At 39.3% G+C, this 16,131-nt stretch overlaps 1 protein-coding gene across 1 annotated transcript in view; it reads left to right on the top strand.

Moving 5' to 3' along the window:
• EPHA3 (EPH receptor A3) overlaps positions 1-16,131 on the top strand; it is a gene marked incomplete at its 3' end in the record, with an annotated part of 231,892 nt that overhangs the window by 16,003 nt on the left and 199,758 nt on the right. The window contains exon 2 of the mRNA XM_082495386.1: positions 1,997-2,061. The remainder of the gene's footprint in view (positions 1-1,996; positions 2,062-16,131) is intronic.

The raw sequence follows: 16,131 nt of genomic DNA on the forward strand, positions 1-16,131 counted from the left end.
GAGCAAGAAGTGCACTTTTTCCTTTTGAATTTTTATTAGTATTTCCCTTTTATAGATGCAAACCTTGCTTCAGAATAGTCTGCCTAGGGCCCTATGCACTCAATAAAGGACTGACTGATTTTTCTTTGTGTGGGTGATGGAGAATTTAATTATTGATAAATTCAGAGCTAAGACATGTATAATACTGGATTATGTTCTTTGTAAGATTAGAAATGATATTTTGTTTATTGATGTAGGTAAAAATTCAAAGTGCTGTTTTCTTTTAAAGGGGTGTATAACTGCAGAGGGAAACATTTTTCTTCACATAGATGGCAGAGCAGCTCGCTCATGGTAGTATAGCACTGCATATGTACACACACACAACACAAATGCGTGTGCACAAATGTTGACAAATGTTTATATTTGTGGTTGTTTATAACATAGTCTTATTTCTAATACTGTACACCTGTTTTTCCCTACTGTGTCTCCTCCTGTACATCTCAATAACAGGAAAAATAATGCCTTCATAGTTCTTTTTTTTTTTTTTTTTAAGTGATGTCCAAAATTAAACAGCAATTAAAAGGAGCATGATGAAATAATACAAATAGCTTAACTTAGCAGATTCATAGATAATCTCACTCATTCTTTCCCTTCCTAGTCATATTCTTTTATTTTCTCTGAACACCAATACCCAGACCATCTGGTTCTGGGAGCAGTGACAACCCTTCAGGCTTGCAAACAGAAGCTGAAGCTGTTCAGACTGGTACCGTAGCCACCTCTCATGGATACATCATTCTCAGGTGTTAAAATTCCCTTGCATATGATAAGATTTATTTATTTTCTCATTGTCAGAAATGTCCATATTGGAGGGGAAAAAAAAAAAGGGCGGGGTGAACAAACAATGAAAGTAAGCCCAAATTGCAGATAATAAATATTGAAGGTGCACTGATTGGTGCACTTGCAAACAGTGTTGTCATGTTGTGTACTAATACTTCATTGGTTTGTGTTTACATAGAGGCTGTTTTTTTGTATGATAGTTTGTATCAATTCATCTGTTCTGCTTTATGTTAATAAAAAAATGATTAGTTAGGGAACTGTGCGATTAAGTGCTTGGAGACTATATGGCCAGGATAAGGAACATAATTTGGTTTTGTGCTTGTGAAAAAAACAAGTAAGTAAATGCCAAAGATGACTGTTCTATAATTTGTATTTATTTATTTTAAATACCTGTCATGTTTTAAAATCGACACAAAAACACTGTGATTTGATTGACTGGAAAATGTCTGTATCAGACTGTTTATAAATAAAATCTTCCTTCTTACTATGAACATTCTTGCATGCCTCAAAAAAAAAAAAGATAACAGCAAGATTAGCAATGAATTGATGGCCCTCTTTAAAAGTAGGTTTGTCTGAACTTGTAACATTGTAAATAATTACTTTTGTGTCTAATGTGTTACACATGACATTTAGAAAACACTTCACTACTGCAAGACAATTTGAGAACAGATTAGATCAGAAGGAAAAAAGAACTGCAGGAAAGACTTTAATCAGCATTCATTATTTATTCCTGTATTCTGAGAAAATTATATATGCCAAATACAGGCCTTTAATCAAATAATGATTAAAATATTCAGATCTCACCTATGTAGTTAGATGCATTGACCCAAATTTCAGGCGTCCAAGGGGAAAACGCTGTAGTTTGTGCAGCTGATCGAAGTGCTCTGTTCCCACCCCCTGCTGTAATTAATTTGGCCAGCAAGCCATTGTTTGTTTTTTGTCACTTTTTTTTGTTTTGAAAAGTTCCCCCGTCTGCTGTTCATACCATGTTTTAAGATAAACAAGACGATCCTTTTCATTTGTCTGTCTTTTTCTTCTTTGTAGCAAACTGCCAGGCCACCTGAACAAATCAACTGCTCACAACGTCCCCAAATAAACACATCTTTTGGTACGGGTAACTGAGGTTAACTGGACAGAGGCAAATGAAACTCATTCCTCTTCATTTTGTCTTCTTTTGTAGTTAATCTGCTGGATTCAAAAACAATTCAAGGGGAGCTGGGCTGGATCTCCTACCCATCACATGGGGTGAGTTCACTAGACTGTGAAATGGGAAAGTGCTGCTACAGACCAATGTGCTATTTAACCATTGTTTCCTCTTCAGAGGACACTGTGCAATAGCTCTGGTTCTTTGGAGCTTCAAAAATAGTCTGTTCTAAACTTGCAATGTATGGCTTGTATAGATATGATGCCTTCTCTTTAGAATATACATCATACTGCACGTAATCCCTAGGAAGAGCTCGCTCTTATTGGAGAAAATGAAAGCAAGAGGTGCATTGAGCAAAAAAATTGTCTTTAAGTACTGTTCCTTCTTCTATCGCAATGTGTATTTTTAAAAGATATCATGAGACTGTTTACTTGCTAATTTATTCAGATGGAAATAATGGAAGATGAAAAATGTGTGGACATAAGCAGGTGATGTAAGTATTTACTTGATAACTTTTGTGCTGAATTGTTCAAGTACAGTTACTGAGGAGTTAAAATGTTATTAAATAAATGTCTAAATAATGTTCTCGAGGGTTGGGGTTTTTTATTTACCTTGTGTCCAGATCTAATGAATGTAGATGTTCTATTTGAAGAAGTAAAAGTGCAGTCTTAGAGCATTTGTGCTTTCAAACTTGCTAACTCCATCATTTTTACATAGCATTTACCACCAGTCTCTTTTTAAAATTTTTGACGCCTTAATATCAGTGCATAGCTGTCCAGTAGTGGTGACATCTGTTCACTCCCCAACTTCTTGTTTCTGTGGAATGTGTATGTGCGTGTGCACAGGAACAACCCATTATGCTCTTTCTACATCGCATAGCACAGATATGCAAGCAGACTCTTGCACTCCTTCGCTGTGTACCCTGAACAACAACAAAAAAAACCCGAAACACAAAACGCTAGGGAGGCTGAAACCCTGATATCTGGAGCTTCTCTTGCCCTCAGAGAAAGCTGTGCCATCAAGTCTTTGCTGAAAGAAGGCACTCAGAGACCTGTGGCTCCTTCTCTTGCTGCCCTGTCACTTGTGCCTACCCTCATAGTGCTTTGTTTCCTTCCTCTGTGGCAGTCGCATTTTGGGTTTCTACCTTTAGGATGACAACTTCTAGATTTCATGCGTCTCTGTCTGCCTGTGTCTTCTACCCTATGAGTAAACCTCTACCAAGAGAGTATTGCCACTTCTAAGTCCTTGTTTCTAGCCTTGACAAGGGCAAGGAGTTGCTAGCTCCAGCCATTGTCCTTTCTCCAAACTAGCTATGTTTTGAATTCTTGGTGTTGGCACATGTTTGCTCATTGGTTTGTTTGTAGGATCGTGAACATCCGCTTTTTGATTCTTCTGTAGCTTTGGGCAAGCTGTTACTTCACCTTTATCACTTGTACAGAGAATAGTGGTAATATTACTTTTGCATCTCTGCCTTATGGGATTCAGTAGTTAATATTTAAGTAGTGCCTTCTTGATATGAAGTGTTATGCAGGTGTTTAGCAGTATTTAAGGATTAAGGCTTGGTTTATTTTTTGAGTTTATACATGGATCTCTCTCTGTGTCTCTGAACAAATTGTTCCATTCTCATGGGGAAGAAGTGGGACGAGGGTTCATGTTTCTTTCTAGTGGCTGTTCCTGCTGACTTTTCCCAATAAGAAACCTCTATAAACAGGATGTCCAAGAGGGAACTCTCCAGCAATTTCTAGCTCATCATTTTTTTTTGCCTCCACTTGCATTTTTTCTTTTTTTTTTTTTTTTTGTTTGTTTCTCTCCCAGCTGTCCTGCTCTCCTCTCCTTTACTCTTCTGCTGTGTTCATCTCATTGCAGCTGTGCAGATCTACTGCTCTGCTCCCTGCAGCTGTGCCTCTCTTGCCTTGGATGCCTAAAGCAGTTGGTAGGGAGTGATACAGGGTATCTTGGGGGCTGTAAGAAAAACAGATGTGCTACATTACCCCACCAAAAAGGGCCCCCAGATCTCTCAAAGCAAATTTATTAGCTTCTGCAAGTTTTTATCAGGTAAATCCGGCACAACTTGTTTGCGTGTGTCTGTGCATGCTATTCCTGTTTACTGTAATATCCACAGATACCAAAGCCAAAGTAAATCATGGAATTGTACTGATGTTCTTACAAGTTAATGAAATTCTTAGTTAAAAATTGCATGGTAGTAAATTAATGTAGATCATGTACTGTGAGTGTTTTTGTAAGATAACTGACACTTTAAACTGTAGCCTTCAGAGTACCCTGAAATTTTAAGCTTACATATTGAAACATGAATGTAAAGTATAGAAATAGTAACATCTATCCTATCTGAATTGGCGTTTTGCTGTAAAATGCTGACAACTTGAACATCATGTGAAAGAGACGCCTTCTTTTTACAGCCCTTTATTTATAGTCAATTAATAAAACCTGGTAAATATGGCTGCATCTGTCTCTGAGCTAACTAAAATATGAACTTAAACTTTAGTGGAAAAACATTATAATAAAGATGTCACATCATATTGAAAGATTGCTAATAGCATAGTGGGGATTTACAAGGTAAAGCTAATAGAGCTACACTTGAGGCTGTGATTCACGAATGAGAATATTGGTGTTGTGCCAATTTTTTTCCAGCATGCAGCAGTGGTCTCATCTGAAGCCATAAATGCCAGTATACTAAGGCTTGTCACTTACAGAATTTTTAAAAATAATTCAGCCAAAGTGTTTAATAAACATCTTACTGGGTTAATAATTTTACTGTATCGATACATGGCATTAATTGATTTCTGGCAAAACGACCCAAAGTCATTGGTTGTCACTTTCAGTATTCTATGGTTGTTCTTTATTCTTTTAAGTTTGCCTTGACTTGGGCAATTATAATAATAGCTTTCCAGAAATTCCTGAATATTCAGGTTAAGATTTATAGCTCATTTGTATTCAAAGATTTCTGTGTCCCACATAAGTACACTCTAATGGCAGTGTTTTAGACCATGGTTAATAATATCACCCTGTAAGAATGTGATCTCTCCTTGAACCATCCCACACAGCCACAGTCTTGGCGTCAGTAACACTGGTCTGGTCAAACTCATTAAAATCCCTTAAGTACAAAATGTCGGCCCCTCTAGATAGCAAGGCGACAGAATTAAAAAATATAATAGGGGGCTTTGCTGATGCTTGAGCATGATTGGCAGCAGCCACAAGGCCTGTATCCTGTACGACCATCTCCAGCACCTGCCTAGGCAACCTTTTTGTAATGCCAGTCAGTCAAATACCAGTTCCATTTCTATAGGTTTCATTAAAGGGGAAAGAAAGAAGAGCTACTTAGTCTGTGCAGAGTATATTATTGATATGCTGATTAAGCATAACGCAAGTGATCATTAACTGCAATTCACGTAAATTACAGCAGCACAGATGTGGGGGTTGGGAGGATAAAAAAGCAAGTCACTAATAATATACAATAGACGTGATGGATAATTCATACAGGACAAAAAGAGTACAGTTAAAATCCCGCTCTGCATATTCATGTGAGTAGTTGTATTGGTTTCAGCATCTTTTTTTAAGTAAGAAAGATGCTTCTAATTTGACTCTAGCTCCATGTTCTTTGGGAAGTTTGAGGAAAAAAAAGAAAAGTGACATAATCGCAGTACATCATTCTGCAGTCATCCAACTTGTGACTTGATCTTTACATGTTTATTACTCATATTTATGGACTTGAAATTTTTGGGCACTTTTTTTCTATGTACTCAGTACAAAAGTAAAAGAGAAATCATGCTTATCTTGCTTTCCTTGTAACTAGAGAAAAGAATGCGCTGGCATTTATTATTGCCATGTAACAGATGATTGTAAAACAAACAAACAAACAAAAACAAGAAAACCAAAACCAACCAAAAAAAAAAAAAACCAAAAAACAACCAACAAAACCCAAAACCAAATCAAGCAAAAAAAAAAAAAAACAACCCAACCCCAACCTGTTCTGTATGGGACCAAAGTTAGTTAATTGTGGGCAAAATTTTAAAAGGCTGGTTGGGAAATAAAGATACTGTCCTTGATCATGACAGTTTTCTAGGTCCAGGAGTTTCTTCAGAACCATCTGACTTTGAGAGCTGGCTCAGTACCTTAAACTTTTGGGCACGTACTTGAGCTTCTGACTGTACACTGAAGTGCTTTGAAAATCTGGTGTGAATAACTTTGCTTTTTCTTTGTGGTCACTCATTCGTGATCAAAACAAGCTGATCATCTCAGTAATGGAAACTGGTTTATAAGTATTAGAGGACGGCAGGATAATGTTCCCTGCTTCTGCAATAGTTTGTGTGGTGCTAGGAAGGCTAGAGCATGCGTGACTGAGATTAATGAGAGTTTTTCCATCAACTGAAATTGGGTTAGAATCCAAAAATCCAAGTAAAAATGAGGAAAATGCCTCCTTTCTTATATTTCAAAAGCCTGAAAGCAGTTTGTCACATTAGACTGTATTACTGCCTAGGGAGGACAGTGGCAGTCTCCCTGGCTGCATTTGTTCTGGTTTCAATAGTCGGCTAATGCATGGCACTGTAAAAACTTTTTGGCCTTTTTTTTGTGGGCTATCATGGACACAGTGACTGAAGAAGACTGACTAAATAAGCATTTGGATATCCCTTGTGACTGGATGAAGGTAGAGAACTTGTGCAGAGTTACATTTTGCCTGTAATTAAGGTACACTCAAATAAGCTGCATTCCAGAATCGGCTATTCAGGCCACTGTGAACAGAAGGTTTATCTGTTTATATGGATGATGTTTTTAAGATTAATAAGTATTTCCATGAGTGGCGGAAATAATGAGGTTTGTTTTCCTGTAGCTTTGCATCTTGTGGTTAATTGCATCCTGTGATTGAAGGTTGTTGTTTTTGGTTTTTTTTTTTTTTTTTTTTCAGTAGGTCCTTAATGCCAGTGGGTTTCCTGGTGTGGCGTTTCAGCCTTCCCCTCAGCTGGGCACACAAAAAGCTTCTCTTCCCTCCACGTGGCTCTTATTTTCACACCACTGCAGAATCTTAGGACAGCTGAGCTGTCAAAAAAACTTGAAACTGGCCAACAGATACAAAAATTCATGAAACAACCTAATTTTAGTTTTCTTTTGGTGCCGATTGACATCTTGGTCTGGATTAATTTTTTGTCTGAGACAGCAAACTTAGCTTGTCAACTTCTAAGTGATACTGTATTTGAAGTGAGGAGTATTACCAAAATCACCAGGTGGTTCTGAAAATGAGTTTCAAAGTACAAATTATACCAAACAATCAGTATGAGACAAAAGATTGAAACTGAAAGATATCTTTGTAAAATAAAAAAATTAAGTTCCTCTTTCCAAAATGAAAACAGGCATGTTATACACTTTCTTTTTCCTATTTATTAGCAGTGGAATTTCCTTAGTACCTCTTAAAACAATGCATTCTGTTAAAACCAAGATTTATCTGTTTTGTCTGTCTCCTTACAACTTTATATATTTCCTACTGTCTCCCTGCCTTTCATGACTTGTGCATCAGGTCTGAAATGCAAACAGACTATTTTGGTGATTGAAAGTCAAACACACCACTTGCGATTCTGCTTTTGTGAGTCATAGACTTCATTTCGTCTTACACTGAATGGCTGATTGAGAAAGTAATTTTTTTTGTCAATATACTCTTTTATTCACTAAGATTTGCTTCTAGGGTGCACTGCAAGTATATTTGTTTCATTTTATTCTCCTTTTTTCAAAATAATTAATGAGACGCTTTTGAAAAATAAGAGCACTTCTACTATAGTATTCATAAGTTCTTCCCTTCACTTCCAGTTTTCTGTAATCAAGCATGTGCTATTTCTCGTTTTTAGACTTTTTGTTTTCTTCCTATTAAAATAAAACTATTTGAATTTATTTTTGTTACTCTGAAGTGAATGATTTTGCTTTGGAGAGGGGCACCTAAAAATCTGTCTCTTTTGAACTAAAATCTCTTCATTCACACTCAGAGCCTTGAGCCAGAATGCAGTGGTGGTTTCTTCAATCTCTGGGTGCTGCTTTTACAGGAAATCTGAACATGAGGGAGAAAAAAAGTTATTTGTACGGTACTTTCTCCCCCTTTCCAGTAGATACTACTTTTAGCAATATAAAGCTATGAGATATGCCAGATGATTATTTTAATTATATGAATATTGTTAAACTGATGACAGCATTGTTTAGTACTGCTTTCTGAATATAATATGAAAGTGTTGGTGATGTCTTCAGAAGCAGTACGTGGGTAGTCAAGGGCAGAATGTACTTTTGGTACGCTTTAGCTGGCTTTCACTTTTGTTTTATCTGTGCACTATATTCAGCTGTTTGCATTAAGCATGCATTTAGAATGGAAATTTAAATAAAAAAATATTAGTTGGCATTGACTAAACAAATGGGGGAAATGTTTTGAAAAAACATTACGTATTACTCCAGAATTATATTTATGCCTATTTGGTATTATGACTTGTTACAAGAAAGAAATGCCTTTTTAAAATGTGGAGCACTGATATTCTCTAAATGTGTTGTTTGGATAATTTTAGTCTGTATTGCAGTCATCTGAAAAATTCAATGTGATCATAAGGGTACTGTGTTTTGGTAAAAACAGCTTTTAACTTGATGTAAACTAAAATGTATGCCAATTTCTATTCCATGATTGTCATTAAGAGAGGGACAAAGCCTTTTTTCCCCTTTCTTTTGAAACTAGCATTTTTACCATGTTACTTCCAATTCTGAGATTTCTATTTTAAAAAAATGATTGTAACAATAACCGAAAGTTAAACATACAATAAGTGCAATGTCCTTGTACCATTTTTTATAATGAAAAATACGGAAAAATCCCCCATATTTCATTAGCCTCATCAGTCATTTTACTTACTGGTAATAGGTTGCTGGAGGTTGGGTATCAGTTTTCTGTGGTTTCAGGAAAAAAAAAAAAGCGCAAGTTTTCAAGTTTTGGCTTCTATTCCAAGAGTTAAATAAAGATCTTATTTAGAGTTGGAATTGCAGATACTTCAGCTTCCAATTTTTCTTTTTAACTTTCAAAGCTTAGAAACGACATCATTCTCCTCATGGGTAGGATTTTATTTCTGTCAACCCTGTCAGCATAAACGCAGGCCGTTTGTGAGAAGTTCTCTCCAATGGCCTGATCACTATGAGATATTTTTCCCTTCGTAAAGAAAACGCTTACTTTATAATTTTATTCATTTTCTTTTGTGCTGAATTTATTTGCATAAACCAGAATAGAACAAAGTAAATACAGTAACTGTCACGAAATGCAACGTTATTTATGGCAGGGGCACACTACACTCGATTTTAAGACGGTTTTTATAGCATCAAGACCACAACAAGAGTAACTACAGTCTCCAGTTAAAATTGCCCATAAATGTTTTCGCCCGATAGCTTTGCTGTGGTTCTGCATTACTTTTTTTATGGTCTAAATAGTTTTGGCAGGTAATTTATTCTGGGTACGTATTCGCCCCCCCCCCCCCCCCCCCGACTTCTGAAAGTATTCAGTGTGAAATGATTGTCCTTGTAGAATAGTGTTTTCTACAATTTAAAATTGTTCTTTTGAAAGGTATTGGAAAGTAGGCGTGTAAGTGCACTGACAGCTCTTGCGCTGAAATAGCGAGAGTGAGAACGCAGTAGCTTCTAGGCAGGAGACCCCTCACGTTGCTTGGCTTCCTCTCCCCCAGGTCTTCCAAAGTTGTTTGTGAAAACAGCCTGAGGATGCTGTTAATTAATTTCCTAATTTCGCACACTTTTAACTTCTCCGGGGTGATTTCCCCAAGCCTTCCTTGCCAGCCTTCCGAAAACGTGAGGAGAAGCAGAGGCAGCAGCAGCGGGGAGAAGCAGCCTGCGCTGCCCGAGGCGGGCGGGTTGCCGGCCGTGCTTTCCCTCCCCTTGCGGCGGGGCTGCGGCCAGCGCCAGGCCGCGTCCCGCGGCTTGAAGCAGCGGCCGGGAGGGCTGGGGGACACCTGGGCGAAGTCCCCTGCGGGAGCTCCTTCCCTCCCTCCCTGTCACAGCCCGCGGGCCGTTACCGCCCAAACGGCCGCGCGAGCTGCGGCCGTTGGAGCGGCAGCCCCGCGCCGGGCTGACCGTTACGCGTCCCCCCCCCTCCCCCCCAGCGCCCATTTTGCCAGCCGTGGGACCGGGACACAGGCGGCAGGTTTCCCCGGCGGCGAGGGCGCCCACGGGGGAGGAGCGCTGCGGAGGTTCAGCCCGGCGTGGCGGTGTGCGGCCGGGAGGCGTGTGTTTGGAGGAAGGAGGAGTACGGCGGGGCGTTCCCCTCACAGCCCGGCCGGGCGGCGGTGGGATTCCGCTGGGTTTCCTCCCTCGCCGGGAGGCTACGGGCTGCCATGGTGGGAGGATTAACTTTAGGGGGAGGGCTAGGACGGTGCTTCGGATAGCACTTGGCGCTTCTGCTACGGCCCTCCTGGCGTTAGTAGTAGTAGTCACAAAGCGGAGCAGAGGCGCGGGTTCAGCACGCACGGCACGGCACAGCACAGCACAGCTCGCTCCCAGCGAAACGGCCCGGGCGCCCGCGGCCTCCCCGCTCCTTCCTTCCCCCGCCCGCCTGGCGCCGGGAGCGGCGCGGGCGGCTCGGCAGGTGGCGCTGTTCCTTCAGCGCGGCCTCCGTCGGGGCGGGGCGGGCCGCCGGCCGTGCTTGCCGGCCACGCTCGGCCCCTGGGCGAGAAGGGGGTGCTTGGGCTGATGGCCGGCGGGTTTTGGCTCCCGCATGGTTAGGTTTGCCAGGGCTTGTTAGGCAGCTGCAGCGGATCCATTTTAGGTATGCCGTCCAGCTCCGGAACAGAGCAAGCGGCCGATATTTCAGTTCTCCGACTACTTGATTTGGTTTGGAGCGGAAGGTGTTATGGTGAAATGCATGTTTCGTGCTTGTGTTCTGCTTTTAATCAGTGGTTGAGCGCTATGAAGGATATGCTGGGGTTAAGGGCTCTCTGGACTGTGTGTAGATACTATCTTATACACAATATGGTGATGAAATCTGTGAGTTTTACTCTGTGACATTTGGCCCTTGCATCTGTGTGTTAGTTTGCCCTGCTATTCCTCGATGTCTCTCAGAGTAGAACTTTATTTCCAGCTGTTGCATTTTCAGAGGCCCCAAAAGGTAATTAAGACACAGAATGATTGGTAGTTGTCTGTTGGCACATGTGCATATGGATGAGTGTTGTGCTGCTATGTGGTTTGCATGCTGTTGCATTTGACAAGTAGGGGCAGTCAACACCATGCTTCCTCAAGGGGCTGACAATTGATTTTAGTTAGACTCCAAGGAAAAAATTGGAATCGTGCTGTCTATGTTCTTGTTTTTAAACAAAATAAAAACCTAAACACCAAGTGTATCTTTTAAATCTACAGGACAGTTACTCTTTACAGTAGCTGAAGCTTGGTTTCTAAATTGGGTATCAGTGTTCCCATACAGTGTTTTCTGTATAGAAAAGCTAAGGAATTGGTAGGAATTATGGGTTTTGTATCCTTTATCAATTGTTCATCTTAGAACACTGCAGGTAGATTTTGGCCAACAATTCTTTAATTAGTACCTATTTAGACTTCATTGATGTGGACAAAAAAATTGTGGTGAATTAATTTGCTTCAAGTTCTGATGTTGCCCAGAAACTATGACTGATGGGAGAGGTTGATGTTAGTGTTGGTTATGGATCAGGCTGCAGAATGGTATGAATCAGAATGTAGTTTTCTCTTAGAATATTTTTTAAAGTTTGATACTGAAATGTGTCTCAGTTTCAGAGACGCAGATTATCAGAGAAATCATAAAATGTTTTGAAGAGTGCCAGGAGGCCATCTAGTCCATCCAATCTACTGCTTAGTGCAGAACTATTGTTATTGTTATATCAGATCAACACCTACGGCTTTGGACAGTGGAGTCTAGGAAACCTCAGAGGATGGAGAATACCACAGCCTCTCCAGGCAGTCTGTTTCAGTGGTGCACAGGCTTCTAGTGGACAGAATTCTGCCTGATACCTAACCTGAATATCTCAAGACACAGTTTGTGGCTGTTTTCTTACACCATCTGCCACTACTGAGGAGAGTTCAGTTAAGTCCCTTTCAAGTTGTTGCAGTCTGCAATTACATCGCTCCTTAACTTTTTTCTATTACAAAACTGAACAAGCCCTGCTTCCTCACATGATGTGCTTTTGTCCTCTAACTGTCTTGGTATTGAGCAATCTCATTAGTTACCATGCCATGCTCATCGCCATAGTAGCTTCCTTAACTGAGGGAGATGAATATGTGGAAAAACTCTACTAGGATGGCAGAAAAAATCCAAGAATGGGAATGAAGTAGGAGTGTAGGTGCCTTAACTATGTAACTGATCCAGTGTTTCAGTCTAGAAACAATTCACAAACAATGTTGTATTTTATTTTACATTCCTTTTACCATCCTGGGATCTGACAACTAGAAGCTAAATGGGTTCTGGAGGAGTTCAGATTTCTTGGAAAGAGAACTTAACAGCATAGTACGGCTTACTTCTTCACAGCTCCTAAAAATGAGAAGTCTGGTCCTATACTAGCTTGTTACCCAAAAACTCTTATAATGGGAGACATGTTTGTCTAGAATCTGAATGTTTTCAAGGCCTTTTCCATTCTTAAGAGCTTTTTCTGTGATAGCAAAAAATCTTAAGCTTCTATTTTCTGCCCGATTTTATTTGTTTAAGATTTGGTAGCAGGAGTGCTTTTTGGATTTGAGTGTTTTGTTTGCCTTTTTTTCTTTTAAAAAACAAGGTTTCCTGAGGGTGAGTAGGGCACAAAAAAGAGGGTTAAAGAAGTAATGGCAGCTGAACTGAAGATGAGAATTCTGGGTAGAATGACAGTTAACAGTCAAAGCCTGTGTAGAGCGAGGTTTCAGGTGTGGGGGCAAGTGAAGAATCAAGACTGAAATCTGGAGAAAGCCACCTGGATTTAAGCTGCTTGTGGAGCTATTCCTGAAGCTTTCCATCTGGAGGACTTGGAGGTTCTTTCCCATGTGACAATAGGCAATAAAGATGCCACAAGAACCTTCGTGTTCCAGAGGAAAGGCAGGACCCTTTGGCTTCTGAGGGAGGGAGAGAGGTTGAGTTAACTCCTAGCTTGCCTGTGACTCTTGACTCCTTCCTTCATACTGCAGAGCTTGATTCAGTGATGTTTGAGCCTGTCATCTGTTTAAAACTCTGACTTCATGAACCTCTGTGTAAATATTTACTAGAAATTCAAACACACAGGATTCTTGCTTTTTCACTTTTCACTTAATGCAAAATTAAAATCCTAACCAGATCTTCAGAAGTTAATTTTCTTCCTGGCCATGTAGTTTGATACATAATGTGCAATGCATTCCATCAAACTTACAGGATGTGTAACCTGGCAAAGCAAACATTGCTACTGGAACTTGAGCGTTTATGTTTCGTGATATCCTTTTGTTACCTGTTTAACTTTCACTAATATTTTTGTGACACTTTATTAATAAACATAAGGTATCCATGATGGTAATTTAATTTTACTCTGAAACCTGGTAATAAATGTTTGAACTGTAGAGCATTTATGCAGAAGTATTTTAGCCTGAAGAATTTTTGAGAGGAGAAGCTGAGCTACACTTCTCTTGACGGCACTGTAATTCAGCAGTGTGTATTCAGAAGTAAATGCTTTTCAGATTAGAACATCCTCTTGCAATGAAAACATCCAGGGGGGTGAACGTTAATAAGATTGGTAGAAAAGTACTGTGTGGACGAAGGACAGGCAGGGTTGGTGAAGTAGCACACAAAATAAATGTGCAGAGCAGGTGGAAAATTTCCCTCTGCTATGTGACTGATTTGCCAGGACCATAGGACCATTATTACTCTTTTGTAGACTGGGAACTAACTGGACATATCTCCAAAGTACACGTGACTAAACAGAGGTATTGGCTTTAAAGCACAGAGGATGGTATTGGATGGGCAGACAACAGTTCCCAAATCTTGGAAAAACCACTTACTGAATGTCAGTACTGTCATATCTTTAATTTATGTAGTGTTTTAAGAGAAGGCTATACATTGTCTGTCTCGTGCTGTAGCATAGGATGGATTATGGACTACCCCACTTCTAAGTTCCTGAAGAGTTTGTGATTGTATTTTAAAGTATTGATAAATAAAATGTAAGCAGAAACTGAGAGAATGGTGAACATTTCGGAAATATAAAGTGTTAGCATTTTTAAGATTTTAGGAAAACTAACAGATAAGTGGCATACTACATCTTGAAAATTCCATTGTTGCATGACTGCACTAGTGCAATGTCTTGATTTAGAAGGTGGAGGGCAGCATTGAACTCATAGAGCTAGCTTACTCGGTTAAACCACTATTAATAGAGACACAGGAAAGGCCCACAATTTGTGTTATGTAGGTTGAAATGTGGTGACTTTGAGGACTGAGGGAAGAAAATAAAGTTTTACTTGACTGGGAGTTGTGTTTTAATTTGAAGAATGGCAGGTCTCCATGTAGAAGGTGTAGAAGTTATTAAGGACATAATCTGTATTAAGTATATAATATGTGTTTATGTCCTTTTAAAAACAAAAAGAATTCAACAGTGGGGCAAGCTAGTATCTGAACTGAAGGTATGCCGTTGGACTCTTGCAATGACTGATGTACTAAAGTTTGCAGGATTATGTCTGCCATCCGATTTTATGTTAAATATAAAATGTATATTTAATTGTTTCTAACATGTTTGGAAGTGAACGTTTTTAAACCATATGCATTTTAACTGGTGCATGTTAGAGGTATTTACAAACTGGTCAAATGTGATGTAGGTTTGTTTAACCTAGTTTACTATTTGAGTTAAAGGCAGTGCTGTGACCAAATGTAAACAAGTTTTGGCATGGCCACTTGCAATGTGTTTTATTTAGAAATGAAGTTCATTTAGTAACTGGGGCACTGGTTTTTGTTGTGTTTTTTTTTTTTTTTTCTATTTGGTTATGCCTTGTTTAGAAAAACTGATTTAAATATACAGATTCAAATCTTTCTTCTACAATCTGATGTAAACCAGAGATTTTGAATAAAAACCTTGTCAAATTCAGCAAAAGTTACTCATCCAGTAAAGACCTAGGAAATGAACAGGAAACAGTCTGCTTATAATTTTTGTTCCTTTTTTTTTAAATAAAAATGTTTTTATAAAAAACAAAAAAAAATGGAGGGAGGAGAAGAGAAAAACAGAACTGCAAGTGATAGCATTACGTTTAGCTTACTTTTTTACTGCTAAATTTTTCTCCTTTGTCATTGTAGGAAGAACAGACCCATCTTCCTTTCTGTGTTTCTTGCCAGTGCATGATTTGGTCCAGTTGTTTCCTCTTGTTATATGCAGCAAGACTCTACCAACTACGTGGGAGGAGTTTGCTGGATATAGTTGAGTGCCAGGCCTAGAGGCTCCTGAAGCCTTTGTAGGATGGGAATAGTGTCGAGGTCTTCTCCAGTGCTCTGTTATGGATTGTGCAGAATTAACTGTGTGTGTTCTTGAAGTTGGGTGTTCTGGAAGAATGTCACTTATATTGCCTTATACCTTTTAGTATACAAGCATTCTTGAGTTGATTTGGTGACCTTCTGTCAAAGGATCTTTCAAAGATCCTGTAAGGTGCGTTGTCAGTGCAAGGACATGCTTTAACTGTGGTGTTGGTGCGCATCTCTGGAACATATGTATATACAGATACATGCTCCTGTACACTGTATTACTAAAAATGATGATAATATATAATTGAAATTAAAAAATGGCCATTTACACAGTTACAATATTAGAATTGAATCATGCCATGTTTAGCTTGATCTATTAAAGAAATAGGTTTTAGTAATCCTGATAGAAATTCTGTTATTTTTCGTCCATCCCTAATAACTCTTGAAGACTCTCTCTGATGTCAGCCACATTTGACTGGAGGCGGCCAGGCAGCATAGGACTCAAATGTACTTAATTCCTATGTTTCATGTAAGAAGGACTTAATCTTCTGTTGAGTAGCCCCACTCAAGCTGTAGTTATTAACCACTGCAGTATTGACAGGGAGGACAGACGTCATAAGAGCCCAACTCAGGAAAATAATTTAGATAAAGCTCTGCATCCCTAAAACTGAAGTTGCATGAGCACCAGATAAAAATCTGTATGAAGCCAGGCTTCCTTAGTTCTCACATGCATAGGAATTACTTG

Source organism: Vanellus vanellus, assembly GCF_965231255.1.
Source record: "Vanellus vanellus genome assembly, chromosome: 1".
Taxonomy (NCBI): Eukaryota; Metazoa; Chordata; class Aves; order Charadriiformes; family Charadriidae; genus Vanellus; species Vanellus vanellus.